The following is a 12,868-nucleotide window of genomic DNA, read 5'->3' as shown; positions in this document are numbered from 1 at the left end:
TAAATCATAAGCTGGTTACAACCCTTCCTGGTAAAATTGAAACTGTAAACATTTTTAACTGTCAAAAATTTAGCCTAAAGGTGTTGGGCTTTTTACAGTAAAAAAAACATTCCCAAACTTAACATACAGTATGGGAAGTATTGGAAAACTGATATCAAATCTCATTTAGCAGATTGCCAAGGGGGTTTTTCCAATATATAGCAGAATATTTTAGGAGAAAAAGTCAATGGCTCCCCAAAGATAAAGAAACAGCTAGGGCTTTTAAAAAATTTGGGTTCACTAAAATTATTCCCATTTTAGCAGAAATACTAGGATGTTACCAAAAAGGGCCCCACCGGGATTTTCCCCCTAAAACCCCAGCTTTTTGATTTTAGGCCAATGGACCCCACAAATATTTAGCAAAAAAAAGGCTTTTGACATTTGCCATGTAAAAAGCAAAAAATTACATTTTTTTGGACCAAGGGAAAAAAGTTTTTTTGCTGATATGGCTATAAAGATGTTGGTCAATGGGTCACAAGATATTTAGCAGAAATGTCTTAAATTAATTGCTCACCAGATTTTCCATATTTCCCTCATAATTATTTAACCTTTCTGCTAATAAAGCTGGCAAAAACAAGATTTGAAAAAAACAAAAACTATAATGACCTTTGCTATTTGTTTCCCATGAATAAAAGAAAATATTAATGAAAAAGAAACAATACTGATCAATCTAAAAATCTTTTTTATAGTTTTCCTGAAACTTGAACATTTCAAATGTATTTAAAACAGAACTAAATAGTTTTTTTTGTTTTATTTTTATGATAGAATAAGATACTTTTACAACCCTGAAAACAATAAGATAATTGAGTTGATTTAAGTGAAAACTGTTGCAATGCTTTTTAATTATACGTCATTTTTCACAATTAGAATATTATTCTGGAAAAGCTGAGTGAGCAAAATAATGATAATTGAGCCGCGTCATGACAAAACCAACATAATGGGTTTGCGACCAGCATGGATCCAGACCAGCCTGCGCATCCGCACAGTCTGATCAGGATCCATGCTGTTCGCTTACAAACCCTATAACAAGTAGAGAAACTGATAGCGAACAGCATGGATCCTGATCAGACTGCATGGATGTGCAGGCTGGTCTGGATCCATGCTGGTCGCAAACCCACTGTGTTGGTTTTGTCATGATGCGGCTCATATGAAATTTTACACACAAGTTATTATGCCCTGATCACATATTCACGGATAATGCCACGGAAGAGCTACGGTCTAATTGTTCACGGATTACTACGGAAATGTGAAATTCCGTAGTCCGCTACTGTCCCAGGACGGACACACAACGGTATGAGTACGGAGTTTGACGGATTTACCACCAAAAGCCCCTGGAGAGACACCGAATGTTATAAATCCGACACGGTTTGATACAGAGCGACACGAATCAGGACGGACGCACTACGGATACACTACGGGGTCTCTACAGTATAAGCACGGGTTAGTACGAATAAGTCGGTCTGATACGGGGCAGAACGAATTGATACGGAGAAGAACGGATTGCACGGATCTATACGGACCTAATTATATCCCGATCACAACCTCTTGCATGCTCATGTATCACAAGAAAGAACACCTAGAAAAAATTGCGAGTTCAATGATTTTTGGCGGAAGGATTCGGCCTCATCGCGTTTGACCCCGAGACATATCAGGTCCATTATGGTGAATTTCTTGAAGGACGCCGGAATCCTCAACAAGTTCGGCCATGAGAGCCTCATACTCAACATGAAGGGGTCTTCGTAAAAGCCCATCTCTAGTCAACCATCAAATCTGTCTTCTCTTACCTGATTAGATATGGGGCTAGTAACTCATTAATGAAAAATGTTGATTATCAATACTGACTTTCTCTTTTACTTTCTAAAACGTGCTGTTCAGTTACATATTACATTAGTTGTCGTGAATATTTATGTTTTAAACGAATATGTAAAATGGCTTGTTAATTGCATCTTAGTATCACTCAAAGGGCCAGCAGTCCGAGAACTTTATGAGACATTTCGTTTCATTAGCATATTTACTCCAATTTTCACAATTCAATGTTTTGCTAAAATATGTAACATTAAATGTTATTAAATTACTTATGCATTGTTGTACGATATTAACAGGTTATTTTTTTTACCTCTAGTGCATGTCATCAAGTAGCTTCGGACCACTGCCTCCGTATTCTGAGCCAAATCATTTATTGACATGTTCACACAAATATTTGCGTTTTAACAAGCAGGAAAAAGTAACATGATACTTAATTTATCCGTACTAAACAGATGGTGGACCGTTGTACCATTCCGTACCGTTTCGTGAATGCAACGCAATTAAACCGTGAACCAGGGACCGTGCTAATCCTGGTCTCTCCGTTAGTATTATGACTTGGCTTTCCGTTGATAATGCCGTTTAATCCGTATTAAAACTGTAGCTTATACTTAGGATAACCGTACAAATACGTAGTTCTCCGTACCCAAACCGTGGAAAAGTTGTGGGCCTACGAATCAGTACGGACTAGAACGGATTTCGTACGGACCAGTACGTATCAGTACGGTTTAATACAGACTAATAGGGATACGCTACGGTTGATTTTTCCGTAGCAAATTTTTGTGCATGTTCAAAAATTGTCAAGGATCACTACGGATATACAAGGACTACTAGATTGATCACGGTTACAATACGGAGAGCTACTGACCAGTACGGGGTAACTACGGAGGATTGCCCGAATTAATCCGTGGCTCTTCCGTAGGCGTTTTCCGTGAATATGTGACCGGGGTATTACTCTAGACCCTACATAAAAAAAAAACATATTAAATTTCGAAAAATTATTTCCAGTACCATCATGTTAAAAACCTCAGTGGAGTCCCTTTAAGGTTTTATTTGTGATTATGTTGGTTATAAAAAACCTTTAGGACACATTTGTCAGTAAATTTTCTTTTACAGAAACAATCCAAAATTTAAAAATTTTTATCCCAATCAAATTTTTAAATAACTGAAAACCATCTTAAAAAGGGCCTTCAAATTTTTTATTTCATCAAAATTATTAAACCTTTACTTTTAAAATTTTGTCTTTTGACAAATTGGGCCCCTTTCAGTACAAGTTTTCATAATTTTTTTTTTTGGGGGAATTTCTTTTTTGAGAACAGTGTATTGTTAAATATCTTGATTTCCAATTCTAGAGGTCAGAATTTATAACTAAGTTTTCACTGTCTAAAAAATGAAACTAATCTCTTTTAAACCTTTTGTAATTGTCTGAAAACCTTTATTGAATTTAAAAGTATCTTGGATTAAATATTAAGATTCCCCTGGCATGGATTTGTAAAATCAGGTAATGTTACTGTATGCAAGATCACCCACCAACACAAATGTCCTCTAAATCATACTTTAGAACATTACCTATAAAGCATGTTAAAACAGATAGCCTGAGCTTCAAAGATTTACTTATATTTTATGGTATTTCAATAGTATTTAAAGCATCATTTTAACACTGATTAATTTCATATCACAGATGTTAGATACTGATTTCATTAAGACAATCCTTATTAATTACATGCCATTGTAATCTTATTATTTCTCCAGTGCAGCACAAACAAGAGCTGTCTGTAGGACAGTGTGCTCCACTATACTCAGTGCTTGACTTAAACTACAGCCAGGAAACATAGATTTTCTTAGTTCAAAAAAGGCTATAATTTGACAATATCTGTGTTAAGAGTTTTGGGCCTTGAATAGTGACCTATAATGCTCACAAATACGAGTGTGGCGTTTTCAATAGTTTTCGAGATGCAAACTTGCATGTAAAAACATAATCATTGCATGCAAAAACTTAACCATTGCATGCAAAAACTTAAACAAAGTGTGACAAGGGCACTGTCATCCATCCCCGAGCCACTACAATTGCCCTCCCTATTCTTTAATAGTCAAGCTTAAAGTGGAAAGAAAAAGAATCAACACAAATATCATCATGAACTATAAATATTGTTTTGATGTTGTAAAGCATTAGCAAATTATTTATCAATTATTTTCTCTTTCTGTTATTCCATTAATTAGCAATCCTGTTAATGTTCCATTTATTCAGAGAATTGTCACAAAACAGTATGCATTCTTATCTACATAAAACATTAATAATATGAAAATAATGAAAGCTTTTTACGTAAATGAATTAGCTGTGCGTTCCATGCAGGTTAATGTTTTGTTTAAAACCTTATAATGACGACAACATACATTTATGATAATTGCTGTGAAACGAAACCTAAATTAAATATGAGACTCCATTATGCCAGTAACAAAGTGATACTGCAACTGTGTTTTACTTTATCATTAAATAATCTATCAAAGATGAAATGTTTGGCTTGATCTGATAAGTTGGCATGATTAATTATAGTTAATTAATACTTAATTATAGTTTAAATTAACTTTTTATAGTTTAAAATGCTTTAATTTTTAGTTTAAATTAAAGCTTAATTTTTGTTAATTATACCCTTATTTTTTGAAATACAAAAATGTAAAAATCCCAGTTAATGGCCTCCCCAAAACTTAAAAATTTAAACACTTTCAAAACTAAGCTTAGCACATTTTAATATTAGTTGATCCCTACAATTTTAAATTTGTACCCCCGCCCAAATGTTTACTGATATTAAGTTATTATGCATTAATCTTACATAATTATGACATAGCCAGATTGCGAATTAATTTTTGTCATTAAGTTATGATTTCATTCTTAACTTAATTAGTGTTTAATCTAATGTTTTAATTCACATACAATACAATGTTTTACCATTTTTGAAGCCTTGGAGCAGTACATGTTTAAACAGAAAGTTTATTTATTTTGTTGATTTTAAATCACACTGACACCACTAAATTTCTGGAACAACCTAATGACAACCCTCGGCGGGGAAAAACCTTTAAGCTTTTTTAACTGTGATTTATTCTTGGAAAAAATTAAAGATTTAAAGTTTGTTACAGACATTTGTATTGTAAGTTTTAGAATGATGCCTTTTTGGACCAAGGTTAACCACAGCAAAATCAATGGTCAAGTTATGTTGATAAATTAGTGAACCACAGTGAAATCAATGGTCAAGTTATGTTGATAAATTAGTGAACCACAGCAAAATCAATAGTCAAGTTATGTTGATAAATTAGTGAACCACAGCAAAATCAATAGTCAAGTTATGTTGATAAATTAGTTGACCACAGCAAAATCAATGGTCAAGCTATGTTGATAAATTAGTTAACCACAGCAAAAATCAATGGTCAAGTTATGTTGATAAATTAGTTGACCACAGAAAAATCAATGGTCAAGCTATGTTGATAAATTAGTTAACCACAGCAAAATCAATAGTCAAGTTATGTTGATAAATTAGTTGACCACAGCAAAATCAATGGTCAAGTTATGTTGATAAATTAGTGAACCACAGTTAAATCAATGGTCAAGTTATGTTGATAAATTAGTTGACCACAGCAAAATCAATGGTCAAGTTATGTTGATAAATTAGTGAACCACAGTTAAATCAATGGTCAAGTTATGTTGATAAATTAGTGAACCACAGTTAAATCAATGGTCAAGTTATGTTGATAAATTAGTTGACCACAGTAAAATCAATGGTCAAGTTATGTTGATAAATTAGTTAACCACAGCAAAAATCAATGGTCAAGCTATGTTGATAAATTAGTTAACCACAGCAAAAATCAATGGTCTGCATGCAAGCTATGTTGATAATCTCTGATAATGGTCAATACTTGAACTATGATTTTGTTTCCTACTGAAATACATTCATTGTCAATCTTGCTCAAAAGCATTTATTCTTCACCCATGCTAAGCAAATTAGGTAATGTTAAACGCGACTTTTAATTTGCAGTTAAACCTTACTTGTTTTTCAATCAAAGTCTCCATACTTTTCCATATTTTTTACATTTACCCTGCTAAATTTGTAAAATGGTCCTGTCCTACTATCATTTGTTACTGTGATGTCAGAAAGTTTTGATATTACAAAACAAACCTTACTATATAGGCAGCCTTTCACCAGCATGATCAATATACAAATGTAGATGCAGACTGGACTGGCCCAGTGTTCTCTGTGACGTAAGTATTTACTTTTATAGCTGCTATTATCGAAGATTTAATTTTTTGTTCATATGTATCATGATGGATATTGAAAAAGTTATACCTTAACAAACTTTTACCTGCTTGAATTTCACTGTTCATTCATTCTAATCCTATTCTGAAACCCAAATAAATATCCTAAATGTGGTTCTCCATCTTTCAATTTGGGTAAAACCATTCACCATTGTTGGAGGAAGTCTCAAAATATGAACTGAATAAGCTGAATTCGAAACAACACAGAAGATTGTACAGGTAGAATCTGTTACTGACAGCAAACTTAGGGTTATGGTCAAAACCAAGGAAGAGTAAAAAAAAAACTGCGACAGTCTAGTCTTAAACATTTTACCCTTAAACTCTTCATTTGTACATCATGAGTATTTTTGTTTTTAATTTGGAACTGTTGTCCACTGTTTTCATATCAGTTTCAGATATCAAACAGCTTAACTGAGCCTGGGTCATACTACCTATTTGTTGTGTTGGTAGTCTACCCTCACGATCACTGCAGTAAACCACTTTGAATACACCAGAGCACAGTTCAGCTAACGGAGTGACATTGTTTGTTGGCATAATGTCAAGCGGACTTTACCAGTACTAGTGCCTCCACTTTTGCAAGTAACCGATAACTAATGTACAATATGTCAGCAGAGGTACAGTGCAAATGACTGTAGAAAGAATTTCATTAACAAAAACAATGAAAGTGACCAGCACTGTCTAGGAATTGATTATAGGTTGCACAATTCTCAGTGCAATGCTCTACCTCTTGAGCTAACTGGACCATTTGGTACATGGATGAAGTAGACAAGTCTGAAACTATATTAACGTGCTGGCACAGGCATTATCATTATCTGCAGTAGCAAGCACAGAGTTAAGAGCAGTAACAATCACAGAGTTAAGAGAACAGTCTCATTGGGCAAGATAAACCACCAATCCTCACAGGACTGCTGTAGTCTAGTGATTCAGATAGCTTATGGAATCTCTACAAAATGTCCTTAAAACATCTAGCTAACTTTAAGAATATTACAAAGTCTTCTCAGATTTGCCGGACTAATTTTACCTAAAACAAAGCACAAAGTGGCATCTTGGGTTTTCTTCAAATAGTTAAGCTGGACACTTGTTTAACCATGCACCTCTATCATTTAAACCTAACCAAAATTACCACAAAATAACAGTAACTTTTACTTCATCATGGTCATTACCAATGCATAATGAACAATTGAATGAGAAAGCCAATTAACACAAAGTTTGGTCCTTAAACTTTTAAAGTCCACAGGTCCCATGAAAATCTCTAAATATACGAGGGTTGTCCCAAAAGTCCGTGACAAATTTTATAGACGATTCATTTTTAACGCTAATAGAAAATAATTCACACATATAACCGTTAAGTTTATTATTTAACATTACAACAAATCATTTACAAAATATTCACTTTAGTTACTTAGAAATTTTCAGTATTAAAGACATTGGGTTGAGTTGACGGCGCACGTCAAATAATTTGCATTTTGTTATAAATAGGCTAAAATTAATTACGTATATTTCAAATATCTGATGATGTATCTGCACCATGTCACGTTGACTTCCTCTGCTGCTATGTTTACATCATCTCAGAAAATGTTAGTTAAATAAATTAAGAAACGAAAAAGATACGAATAAATGAAAATATCTCATATAAAATAGGAAAGTTAAAATGGCGACGTTTTAAGAATTTGCGGCGCAGTGAACAGGTCACTCAGGTCTCATGACTATTTCGAGATGACACATGTTACGATTTTTAACAAATATACCAAATAGAACAGTTTAGCAACATATCCTGAGCATTTGTTTACTAAAGGCGTGAAAGGAACCAGAGTTTTGCGCTACAAAATGCGAAAATAAGGAAAACACGGATAGGAAGACCGATCTTCGTCGCCTAAAGCAGGTGCAAGGAGACCGGAAGTTCGCGTATAGCAAAAATTAATGTATGTCATCCAAACATGCAACAGACATTAAGAACCACATGATTTAAGTCTGTAATTGACGATTTATGGGTAAAGCTGCACCATTATTGCGTTGAAAGCCATTGAGATTATTTGAGAAAGGCGTCTGATATAGATTTAACGTCGTCTTTGACGTTTGACGTGCGCCGCGATTCAGTTAGTTGCCATGGTGTTTATGGCATAGTTTTGTTGTTTATTGATAGTTTGCTATGTAAATTTGTGAAAATGTTTCAATTATATGGGCTTATAACATGTTAAAATATCAAATTCGTACCTATTTTATTTAGCTTTTAAAGAATCTTGTCACAGAATATTGGGACAACCCTCGTAAGTACAACAGCACACCTCACCTGTATTTTCTGCCTTAGATTCCATTAGATTTCCTTCTCCTATAAAGCCCCATGGTGTTCTATATCAGGACAATTTCCTCAATTTCCACTTTTAGACATTTGTACACTGGTTGAGATAATACCCAGCATCCGTTATTGATTTCCTCAACAATAGGCACCTGTATGTTACGGCATACGGATGAAGAGCGAACATAGTCCATTAAGCACCAAGCATTAACCAGCCATGTTTATCTTACAATATCAATTTATATTAGCTAATCAATACCTTGAAAATGACAAGAAATACCTGAACGCAAACTTGACTCATTTGTCATTTCCTCTTACGGAATTGTATATTCTTCAGACTTCTTTAAACAGAGAACATGAACAATTTTTATTGCCATTGGTCATTAATGTTGTTTTTGGTTGATTTTTCTTCTGTCTTCAACTGAGGATAAATTATGTTTGAAATTTTTTTTACATCTTTTAACCTTACCAACATAAAATAATCTAAATGTTCCTCTCTATCTATATCTTTCTTGACAAAGTTAATTTCTGGGACAATATTTATAAAACCTAAGCCAGTTCTTAGCAGTGACATTACTGAATCTACACATCTGTGCCATCTGACCATGCTCTGTACCTTTGGTATGTGATTCAGTCAGTACTTATTTTAAAATTTCCCTAATGAATAGGAAGGACGAATTTGTAAAAATTGAAAGATGGACATTTAGTATTGACAGCAAGGTTTCAGGGTGAAAATTTTGTCAGTTACAATTTTTGAAAAAATCTTGAAATTTGTGCTTTATAAAAGGAAGTAAATCCTGAAATTCCAGAATATTCCTTAGAATTTTTACACATGACAGTCATTCAATATTATACATGCATTGTATTTTAAACATGACCGACCTCCTTTATGACACTAACAAATAACATAATTGTGCCAATATTTAACACAGGACGTGATTTCAATAATTATTACATAGCAATAAAAATTGAGAAAATATTTATTTTTGAGACCACAATAGTGTGGCTCAACACAATTACTGTCTGAACCTCAACAATGTAACCTAAGTGAATCTAGACCTAGTTGTGTCAGTATTTATTTACCCTTGAAATCATAGTAAATAGCAGTCACAATGAAAACTGTCAATATTCAATTAGATAAAATTATCTTCCTATTAAAATAGCCAATATTAGAGGCAGAAATCAGCATTTAGGGCATTTCCTACTCCTACAATTTACTGTTTTAATTGACAGCTGGCCTTCACATACTTTAACCTAGATTGTGATGAAAATTTTAACATTTCATTTACATTGACACTAGTTTTGTTTGTTGTTCTTTTTATGTTCTAAAATTATTCTTAAACTATGTTAGAAGCAATATTTCACGGTGGATTATCGTGGTGACACACCCAGTTGCAAACAATTAAATAGAAACATCAATCAAAAGCGCCTGTCAGCATTTTGATAGTAACTATGTGTTTTATAAGTTTCAAAAAGGACTCACATTGACTATGATCATATTACCAGTATTTTATAAAATAGTTTGTTAAATTTCCACTTGTTCTATCTGATGAAAGATTTCATTTTTCTACCCATCCTTCTTCAAAACTCAAATTCTATTCCTAACTCAAAATGAGTGGACGAGAGGAATTTTCAATCTCTGCATATAATTATGTACATAATGGGCCTGTTTATTATTTAATCTTATAAAAAATACTTGAAATTACAAATTAATTTCTATTAAAAACATGTACTGGATTTTTTTTTAGTTTTTTCCTTAAGATTGCATTTAACATCATTGTAGGAGTTCAATAATTATTTCTCAGAATCTGCATTTACTAACAAACTAATGTTATGTTCTATCAAACACTACACCCTCTATAAAGCTTAGGGTCTAGTTCACAACAATTGTCAGGATTTTATAATTGTTATTTAACTATTTCAATCTCAAACAATAATTAGATCAATAGATCAATTAGATCAATATTTCAAACAAACCTTTTATGCTAATTATTGCATCGGAATCAATAAGTGAACCTGAAAAAGACTTGAAGATATGAGGAAACTTAACAAATTTTGCATGGGTGAAAGCAGAAATGATCTAAAGGTAAATGAATAAGAAGTAACATGAGACAGTTTTGCATTCATCAGTCAATGTTAAATCGATGGGAAATGAGAATTTTAAGCAAATCAGGTCAGAAATTATTCATTGTTAACGATATAATTTTAGATTCTGATCAATGTGAAACCTTTCAAAAATAATTTTTACACAGGAAATCAGCAATTTCACTTATAATGTACTCTCTACAGGACAAGGTATGAAACGACAGAAAAATTCTTACAGTTCAATAGGAAAATCATGTCGAACAAGATACCTGTTAAACAAAATGTCTACCATTTCTGTAGCACTACCTGGAACCAATTAAAATATGGTGTATACTTTCTGCTGATGGACAAATTGACAGACAACATAATGCAATTACAGAAAAAAGATAGAATGAATTATTGATTCTGAATGAATATCTCTATTTTATGCTAATTTGAATCTTTTTTAAAATGACAGCTGCTGAGACAATACATCAAAGGAAAATATTATTCATTTATTCTCTCCTTAACAACAAATTTTATGCTTTATATTAAAAAATAAATTAACAACACTGAAAATAATACTTTGTGGGCGTTACATAAGGTATTTATCAATTTTCATATTATATCATTTTGGTATAACTGACAGCTATTAATTTAATACATGAACAAGTTAATTATAGAAAATTAAAAAAACTTGTTATTAACAAAAGATTTATCACTATTAACAAAATTGCAATTCATATATAGGACCACCCAAGGATCAGTCATGTAAGTATAGTTTCATCACTATTGGCCAGAGTGGTTTTAAGTATAGGTTAAAGTTTATTAGTAATTGTATTTACAAAATTATATTGGTCCAGTGCGGGACAGCCCTGCCACCAATTTAATTTTGTAAATATGTACTAATAAACTTTAACCAGCTTAGTGTTTTAAATTATTTTTATAAACACTTGATTTACAAGACAGTGATTAACTGTTTGCTGATTTACCAAAGAAAATGTGTTACGATTCATTTGGTATACTGCAATTCTATTGGACAAAAAATAAATTCATACACTTAAAGAAAAGAGATGTTGTTGAGGATAATGGACATAGACTCTATAAACAATACTCTTTAATAATGTACTTACTTAACTCACTCATTCTCACACACTTTCTGGACACTATTTATTAATATTTTAACAACCCAAGAAAATGTATAATGTAATATCCATCTGGGACATATAGAAATAAAGTAGTAATAATCATAAGCTATTAAACATAATTATATTCTTTCATTACTAGTCCTTAAATTGTATTTAATCAATATTTTGTAGCTATTTTTACAATACATATATAATTTATGAAAGTGACAATATCTATGGGTCTCGTCTAAGGTTAAAATAGCCTTTGGTATTCTGACATAGTGAACTAATAAAAAGAAAATGGGTCAAAGACAGAAAAGGCCGGGTTGCATTTGTACACCAAATATCATGAGGCTGTGATGTTAAGAAAAAAATTAACCACTGACCATTAATGTTGAAAATTTAACTAAGTAGGTAAACAGGAAGTGGATGAGCGACAGACCTGAAATCGGATCTCACGATATGGGACCACGTGACAATGCTGTATGCCAAATATCAAGAGGCTGTGATAAGTAGTTGCTGAGAAAACTGATACGAAAATTTCCTACCATTTGACCATTAATATTGAAAATTTAACTAAGTAGGTAAACAGGAAGTGGATGAGCGACAGATCTGAAATCGAATCCCACCGTATAGGACCATGTGTCAATGCTGTATGCCAAATATCAAGAGGCTGTGATAAGCAGCTGCTGAGAAAATTGTTATGAAAATTTCCTACCATTGACCATTAATATCTAAAATTTAACTAAGTAGGTAAACAGGAAGTGGATGAGCCCGCCTGCCTGCCCGCCACCCAACATTCACCATACTATTACCGAGGTTTGCACCAGTGCAACCTGGCCACAAATAAAATCTATAAAAATTTGAATATTTATGCAGCAGAAATATTGGTATAAATGAATTCTCCTGACAAACCTAAAATCAACTGACATTTCAATGATTTAAGCATCCGAGTGACCTTACAGCCTTGATCCAAGCAAAGTAAAGGTCCATGGAAGATACTTTTTCATTTAAAACTATCCGAGATAAAATCAAATAAAGGTACCAGTATCATACCAGTGTACAAACATGTGATGAATAACAAATTAAGAAATCCCACTGAATGGGTTTGGTGGTGGGGGGTGTTGGGGAGCCAGATTAGGATGAACTCCACTGCCATGTTACTCTTCAAAGTGTTTGTTACACTAAAGCATTATTTTCATTAAGCATATATCCTCACATGTATATACTTCA

General features: G+C 32.9%; 1 protein-coding gene across 3 annotated transcripts in view; it reads right to left on the bottom strand.

Moving 5' to 3' along the window:
* Window positions 1-12,868, bottom strand: part of LOC132749031 (zinc finger CCCH domain-containing protein 10-like) — a 219,062-nt gene that overhangs the window by 181,568 nt on the left and 24,626 nt on the right. For 2 of the 3 annotated variants that reach the window (XM_060738727.1, XM_060738706.1), the window contains exon 1: window positions 8,439-8,456. The exons of the other annotated variant lie outside the window; for it this stretch is intronic. The gene's annotated coding sequence lies outside the window, so the exon portion shown is untranslated. Of the gene's footprint in view, window positions 1-8,438; window positions 8,457-12,868 lie in introns of those variants that run through there. 3 annotated transcript variants of the gene reach the window in all.

This window comes from Ruditapes philippinarum, unplaced genomic scaffold (assembly GCF_026571515.1).
Source record: "Ruditapes philippinarum isolate M1 unplaced genomic scaffold, ASM2657151v2 ctg1384_1_1_1_1, whole genome shotgun sequence".
Classification (NCBI taxonomy): domain Eukaryota; kingdom Metazoa; phylum Mollusca; class Bivalvia; order Venerida; family Veneridae; genus Ruditapes; species Ruditapes philippinarum.
Note: the sequence above shows the minus strand (reverse complement) of the source record. Positions and strands in the feature narration are given on the sequence as shown.